Source organism: Mesoplodon bidens (genome assembly GCF_964165515.1).
Source record: "Mesoplodon bidens genome assembly, chromosome: 10".
Taxonomy (NCBI): Eukaryota; Metazoa; Chordata; class Mammalia; order Artiodactyla; family Ziphiidae; genus Mesoplodon; species Mesoplodon bidens.
The window spans coordinates 86,107,823-86,115,826 of record NC_138172.1 but is presented as its reverse complement, the minus strand read 5'-3'; the positions used below and the strand labels follow the sequence as shown (position 1 = coordinate 86,115,826).

General features: G+C 39.7%; 1 pseudogene across 1 annotated transcript; it reads right to left on the bottom strand.

Annotated features, from left to right (window-relative positions):
- Window positions 1–233: 233 nt before the first annotated feature.
- On the bottom strand, window positions 234–889 carry LOC308624330 (AP-3 complex subunit sigma-1-like; annotated as a pseudogene). The gene is made up of 2 exons: window positions 657–889; window positions 234–589 (listed from the first exon to the last, which is right to left on the bottom strand). The product of its transcript is annotated as an AP-3 complex subunit sigma-1-like (transcript).
- Between the last annotated feature and the right edge of the window lie 7,115 nt (window positions 890–8,004).

Sequence of the window (8,004 nt, the reverse complement as noted above, 5' to 3'; positions counted from 1 at the left end):
AATGCCAACGTTTTGGGTTTTGATAGTTAAAGAAATGTTTCAAACACTTTTTGAAATATTGAATACTACAGTAGCCAATACTACAGCATGCCTTTGGTGGGCATAGAAATACAGTTTAGAAAAGGAAAAAAAAATCATACAGGAACTACTCAATTTCTTTAAAATCACCAAGCAAGAAAAGCAACATTGAACTCCACATACTAATTCTGCACAACTTGTATATAGTGCCTTGGCTTCAATCCAAGAGCAAAAGCTAAGACTCTTCCCTATTTTGGGTGAACAAGTGAATGGTAAACTTAGATGACTTTTCCCTCTGGATTTTACCTGGGAGTAACCTTTTACATTTTTTATCTGAAAGAAGGCAGGTTTGGCACTTTTATACTTATATCACCACCGTTGACATTTCTTGGATCACAGGAAGATTCTTTTTTTTGTTTGTTTTTTTACATCTGATACATACAGTACAGCTTGGAGCTCCTGCTATGCTAATCTCAGAGATCTTCAGCTTATTTTGTGCATCAATTTACATAATAATCTCATTCATATTGGTCTCTAATATCATTATTCTCATCACCATTTCTATTCCTGTCTACATGGAAAATTAAAACCAGTTCACAGACACTTTCAAAAACACTTATTTAATGTTTCTAAAATACTTGAATTAGATCTAAAATGCCAAGTTCACTCTCTGAAGAACCCACATGGAAGACAAAATATAATGTTATATAATGTCTATAAGTCAGTTTGTCATTAGATCCTACAATTAATAATCCTCCTTCTAGGAAATTACAAACATTTTCATCTCTCTTAGGTACCAAATGGAAAGTCTCCTGATGATTTGCTGTTGCGTACCTTTACTGCAGGGTTGGTAGAACTTGGAAAGTTCCCATGTGTATGATTAGGCCACCAAAGATGGCTGTTCTCTCGCTCTCTGTACATTCCCTGCTCCACCAGCGCCTGCTTCACCTACACCCTACTCACATGACTGACCTTCCTACATACTTGTGCCGGCGCCAGCTAGTGATTGTTCTTATCTTAGATCAGAACATCTACACCTTGATAGTTTATCAAAGGGGCAATGAGAGGTATGTCCCTCTGCTAGTTTCCCCGGTAACTGGTAAGCCAACCCTAAGTCAATTCCCCCTGTAACTGGTAACCTCTCTCTTTCCCCGGGAATGAAGACTACTGCCGTGTCCTGCCCACCGTCCACCACACACAGTTGGGGTGTCACTCCAGCACCGTGTAAGATCCCCCAACCCATTAACCACTGATGTCTCTGTCGCTGACTCTCGGCTCCTTCTCAAGGATGGGCAAGTACAGGGCTTCTAGGCCTGCAGGGTGCAGCCCAGCACCATGGGTGCTGAAAACGAGGATTGCCTTTATCTCGCCTGGGCTGAGCAGGGCTGGTCCGGCAGATACTGAGAGGCAGGCTAGAGAGCCTCTCTTGGGGACTGTGCTGGCCATTCTTTCCCCTATTTGAATTTTTTAGTTACCTTTTTGTTTGTTTGTTTGTTGTTGCTATGGGCTTTTCTTGTTTACTTTTTTTTTTTTTTTTTTTTGCTTCACCACACAGCTTGCATTTTAGTTCCCGGACCAGGGATCGAACCCCAGCCCCCAGCAGTGAAAGTGCAGAGTCCTAACCACTGGACCACCAGGGAATTCCCATTTGTTTACTTCTTATTTTGAACATTTTCATACAAGTAGGAGTGGGGATAATAAATGGGTATAGAATGGAAAAAAGTGGATATAATGAAACACCACCTACTTTCAACAGTTATCAACACTTTCCCAGTCTTGGTCCATGTATTCCTCACACTCTATTTTTTATTTATCTGGAGTATTTTAAAGTAATCTAGATATCTGTGGGGGGTAAGGGGGGCGGGGAGGTGGGAGGGAGGTCCAAGAGGGAGGGGATATAGGTACACATATAGCTGATCCACTTCACTACACAGCAGAAACGAACACAATATTCTGGAGCAATTATACTCCAATAAAAATAAATAAATAAAAAATTAAAAAATAAATCTAGATAGATATCATATCATCTCACATATAAGTGTTTTGAGGATATCTCTAAAGATAAGGACTTTTTCTTATTTTTAACCTGCCAACAGTGTCATCATCACACCCAACAGAATTTATAACGATTCCTTATAGCATATAATATTTTAAAGTATTAAGAGTCTCCAATAAGTCTTAAAATAATTTTGGTTGACTTTTGTGATGTTCTTAATTGGCCTTCTGAAAACTTAATACAATATTGAGGAAATAAATATTTATCTTCCTATATACTGAATGTTTGTACCCCCCCCACAAATTCATATGTTGAAACCTAACCCCCAACATGATGATATTTGGAGGTGGGGGCCTTTGGAAGGTGATTAAGTCATGAGGGTGGAGCCCTCATTAATGGGATTAGTGCCCTTATAAAAGAAATTTAAAAAAAAAAGAGACCCTAGAGGTTAATATCCAAAATATATAAACAGCTCATATAACTTAAAGTTAAGAAAAAACAAAACAAAAACCAATTAAAAAATGGGCAGAAGACCTGAATAGACATTTCTCCAAAGAAGACATACAGATGGCCAACAGGCACATGAAAAGATGCTCAACCTCACTAATCATCAGAGAAATGCAAATCAAAACCACAATTTGATGTCACCTCACACCTGTCAGAATGGCTACCATCAAAAAGGCCAAAAGTAACAAATGTTGGCAAGGATGTGGAGAAACAGGAACCCTCGTACACTGTTGGTAAGAATGTACATTGGTACAGCAAGTATGGAAAACAGTATGGAGGTTCCTCAAAAAGATAAAAATAGAATTACCATATCACTCAGTAATTCCACTCTTGGGTATTTATCCAAAAAAAAAACAAAAACACTAATTCAAAAAGGTACATGCACTTCCAAGATATGGAAGCAAACTAAGTGTCCATGAACAGATGAATGGATAAAGAAGAAGTGGTATATATACACAATGGAATACTACTTAGCCATAAAAAAGAATGAAATGTCATTTGCAGCAACATGGATGAATTTGGAGGGCATTATACTAAGTGAAATAAGTCAGAGCAGGACAAATACTGTATGATACCACTTATATGTGGAATTAAAAAAAATAAACTAACTAGTGAATACAAAAAAATAGAAAGACTCACAGATACAGAGAACAAATGAGTGGTTACCAGAGAGGAGATGAAAGAGGGGGAGGGGCAAGATAGAGGTAAGGGATTAAGAGGTACAAACTACTATGTATAAAATAAATAAGCTACAAGGATATATAGTACAACAGAGGGAGTATAGCCAAAATTTTATAATAACTATAAATGGAGTATAACCTTTAAAAATTGTGAATCACTATGTTGTACACCTGAAACTTACATAATATTGTACATCAATTATACCTCACTTTTTTTAAAAAAAGAGAGAGAGACCCTAGAGGGCTCCCTTGCCCCTTCTACCATGTGAGGACACACATGAACCAGGAAGCTGGTTCTCACCAGATACAGAATCTGCCAGCTGCCTGGGCTTGATCTTGGGCTTCCCAGCCTCCTCAACTGTAGGAAATAAATTTCTATTGTTTATAAGCCACCCAGTCTATGGCATTTTGTTATAGCAGCCTGAAGGGATTGAGATCATACTTATGCAATGGCCTTTAAGAAACTGAAGTTCAACAGGAAAAACTATCTGTGATAAAAGATAAATAACAACATCGGTGCCCAGAAAAAATAAAGAAATAAGGGTAAATGCTAAGTAAAACCTCAAAAAACGTTTGGCATGACAGTATTGCCAAAAGTATGGGAAAACAAGTATTCTCAGCTTATTAGAGAGAGTGTAAATTGGCTAGTGTACCGGTCAGATGGCATGTTAAGAGGGTAACTGAAGGAAGATTAACAAAAAAGATTATTTATAGAGATGTAAGGGTTGAGGGAACGTATCAGGGTTGGCGAAGCACCCAAGGACAGGCAGCTGCAGGAAGTGGTTGCCACCAGGCCTGAACCGGCAAGGGGAGGGAGCTTTTACTGAAGCGTGGAGGGAGCGGTGGCCACTGGGGCGGAGTTGCCAAACAGGCTTCTGGAAAAGGAATGCAGCCACTGCCAAACAAGCCTGGAGCTCCTTTCTCCCGCCCTTCCATCTGGTGCTAGTGTTTCCCACAGGGAACCTGATTGGAAGTTGGTGGGCAAAGACACTGGCTGATAAGAGTTTTCATGGAGGTCAGCCTCCTGGGGTACCAAGCAGAGTGGTGAAAGGCAGTGTATATTTAGAGGACAAAGAGACTATCCAACACAGAAACAAGGTGACATTATCTATCCATTTTAAATAAACATCCTTGGGTCTAGCCATTCAACTTCTAAGAATTCACCCTACAGAGAAACTCAAATGTAAATAAAGTTGGAAAATAAAAAATAGCAGCATTTTATATTTGTTGAGAGCTTACTATGCACTAAGGCACTTTACATTTAATCCTCACAAGAACCCTATGAGTTTGGCACTATTATCGTCACCATTTTACACTTGAGGAAATTAAGGCTGGTGAAGCTAAGACATGGTCACAGAGTAAATAAGTGACAGCATTGGGATTTAAACCCAGTCAATCTGACTCCAGCGTCTGAGCTATAAGAGAACCCACAGCAGCATTGTTTGTAAAAACAGAAGACTGCATATAAACATAAATGACCCTGATCTGGGGACAGGGTAAACAAATTATAGTACCTCTACACAATGGAATATACTATGAAGCTTAAAAAAGAATGGAGTAAATCTATGTGTGCTGATATGAGAAAGTCTCCAAGATACACAGTATATATGAGGGAAAAAGCAAGCTACAGAACATTGTAGTCTTATGTATCCATTTGTACATAATAGGTACACAAGAAATATATTTGTACATAATAGGTACACATGAAAGGTACACAAGAAACTCTGAGCAATGGTTTATCTCTGGGGAGAAGGTCTGGTAATCAAGGAAGAATTTTTCAGTGTATATCTATCTTTTTCTATACATTTATTTATTTTATTTATTTTTGGCTGCATTGGGTCTTTGTTGCTGCGCATGGGCTCTCTCTAGCTGAGGCGAGCAGGGGCTACTCTTCATTGCAGTGCACGGGCTTCTCTTTGCAGTGGCTTCTCTTGTTGCAGAGCACGGGCTCTAGGCATGCAGGCTTCAGTAGTTGTGGCACGTGGGCTCAGTAGTTGTGGCTCGTGGGCTCCAGAGCACAGGCTCAGTAGTTGTGGCACACGGGCTTAGTTGCTCTGCGGCATGTGGGATCCTCCTGGACCAGGGCTCAAACCCGTGTCCCCCGCACTGGCAGGCAGATTCCCAACCACTGCACCACCAGGGAAGTCCTAGTCCTGTTTTAATATTTAATATTTATTTTTCAATAAATACATGCAATTAAATAAAAGCCACACACAAATACATGCAAACATAGTTGTAAAGTGCCCAGAACAGACCAATAACAGCTAACATGTAAAGAGCGCTATCCTGTTTTACATGTATTATCTTTCAGTATTCAAAAGAACCCTACTAAGTGTGCTTTATTCTTACCCTCATTTTTTAAATGGAGGATCAAGGACACAAAGAGATTAAATAATTTGTCCAAGGTCACCCAATGTAGCAGAGCTAGTACTTGAACACTGACAATCTAGTTCCAGAGCCAGTGCTCATAACTCCCTCTCAATAAATGATTATTGTGTTTCTGATAATTGGGCCAAAAGCAATATGAGCTTTTTCAACAGCTAGAGTGTAGAGATGGTTCACTTTAACCCATAATCAAAACTTCTACATTGTTATTTGTTTTGTGTTGTTTTATGAGTTGTTACCAAGCCTGGTCTCCTCCTTCCTATATTTGCACAATTTTTTTTTTAACCTAAAAACATCTCTTTACATTTTTTCTAGATAAAATGTCAACCTGTTGATTTGGGATTGAGATTCCAGCTGTGAAGATAGTTGGGAATCTTTAGCTAAGCCATTGTGTTAACTATCCCTCCTAGTTAGGGATACTCGTTAAATCTGGTAAGCACACTTTCTGTGCCAACATGTAAATTACTGACATTAAAGAGAAAACCACAGGCACAAAATGGCATCACTTGTGTTAAAGCCCATGATACCAAAGAGGTAATTTGTCTGGGCCCTCTCCATTCCCCTACTCCGCCCCAGAGGAAAGAAAGGTAGTCTGCATGATAAAGACCCTTGTGTACCACCGCCCACTCCCCACCCTACCCTAAGAAGAAGTCCTTGTCCCAAAGAACCCATTCTTTTCTTTTGCCAATGACTTTCTTGCTCCACCATCCTTTCTATAAAAGCCTTCTATTTTGTACCACTCCTCCAAGTGCGATTCTACTTGCTAAATGGGATGCTGCTGGATTCATGAATCGCTTAAAAAAGGCTATTAGATCTTCAAATGTTTTGGTTGAATTTTATTTTTTAACACTGAGAAAGGTGCCAAAGAAGACAGTGATGGGTAAACCCTTGTAAGATGCCACCCAGACAAGTTGACTCTGATATATTAACTCATCAACACTGTTTGGATGGTTCAAACTGCTGATTCGTCTGTCAACATTTCTTCATCTTGTTCCCAAGGACAATATGATAGATTCTGCTCATCATTTTACTGTAATTTCTGTTTTATTCAATCAATCTGCCACCACAACTGTACCCTACCATGCCCCCTTTTAAAAATAGACTGGATTGAAAAGATTTGTTTATAGACACATAACAGGACTTCTCTCATTTCATTCTTACATAAGTCTTCGCAAACTGTCTGTATAGTGGTGTTTATTCATGATTTTACCAAAAGTTTAAATTTCACATTTACTGAAGTTGAGTGGGGCGATGTATTGGAGGGCCCTCCTGGGTACCAAAGCCTTTTCATGTTCCCCATTTCTTGTTTGTAGGAAAAAAAGCCTTCAGCTACACCTCTGAGTTCCAAAGGGCAGATTCAAGCAGTTACTAAGTAAGGGAATGCAGGAACAAAGGAAAAGCAGTGAAGGAACAATAATGCAGTGAAAAAACAGAGTCCCAGTTCCTCCTCAAGGGACATACATAACAATCTGACACACATCTTTGAGTTGTTCTACAGGAACTAAGGCCCCCACCTAGGGAGAGGATGGTAACGACTTACTGAGATCCCAGACTGGTTGGAACCAGAAGGCTGATGATTGAGATTCCTGGAGCACCACCCTGTCACCTTACCATCAACCAATCAGAAGAAAGTCATACACCCTGCAGCCAGCACCCCAAATGTTGCCTTTAAAAACTTCCCTGAAAACCATCAAGGAGTTTGGGTCTTCTGAGCACAAGCCACCCGTTCTCCTTCCTTGGCCCTGCAATAAACCATTCTCTGCTCCAAACTCCAACCATTCTCTGCTCCAAACTCCGACATTGCAGTTTGTTTGGCCTCACTGTGCATTGGGCACATGAACTTGGGTTTGACATGACCAGTCCCTGGTTTGAGAATTAAATTTTCCTCTTTTTGTGAAAATTTGAGATTTTTTCCCCCAGTTTTTTTTTTGTTTCTCCGTACGCGTCCTATGATTTCTCAAAGGGTAATTACAGTGACTCAGCGCACATGTACCAATTCCTACAGTATCCCAGGAATGCATTTTGTCTAGTTCCAGACACTTAAATTCATTTAAAACATCTGTATTATTATCTGATGCTCTTACACATTCTTTTATTGTTTCCATTTTTTTTCTTTGTTAAAACTTTGCAGATTACTAAACCTTGCTTTACAGAAAAGAAGAAGAAAAACAACTGGTTATTTTCCTTGCTTATTGTTATCTCTTAGCATTTATGCTTACTCCATCAAAGCAGCAAAGAATACTGCTTTTTCTGTTTCTTTTTCAATTCAAATGTACTTTTAAAAGCCCTTTCCCTCAGGATGGGGTGAGGGAACTGGAGAAGGTCCTTTTCTCACCTCCAACTTTGTTCGCCTCCTAGAGGAGGCTGCTACTGATCTGGAGTCATAAATAGTGAACAGGGGCTTCCCTGGTGGTGCAG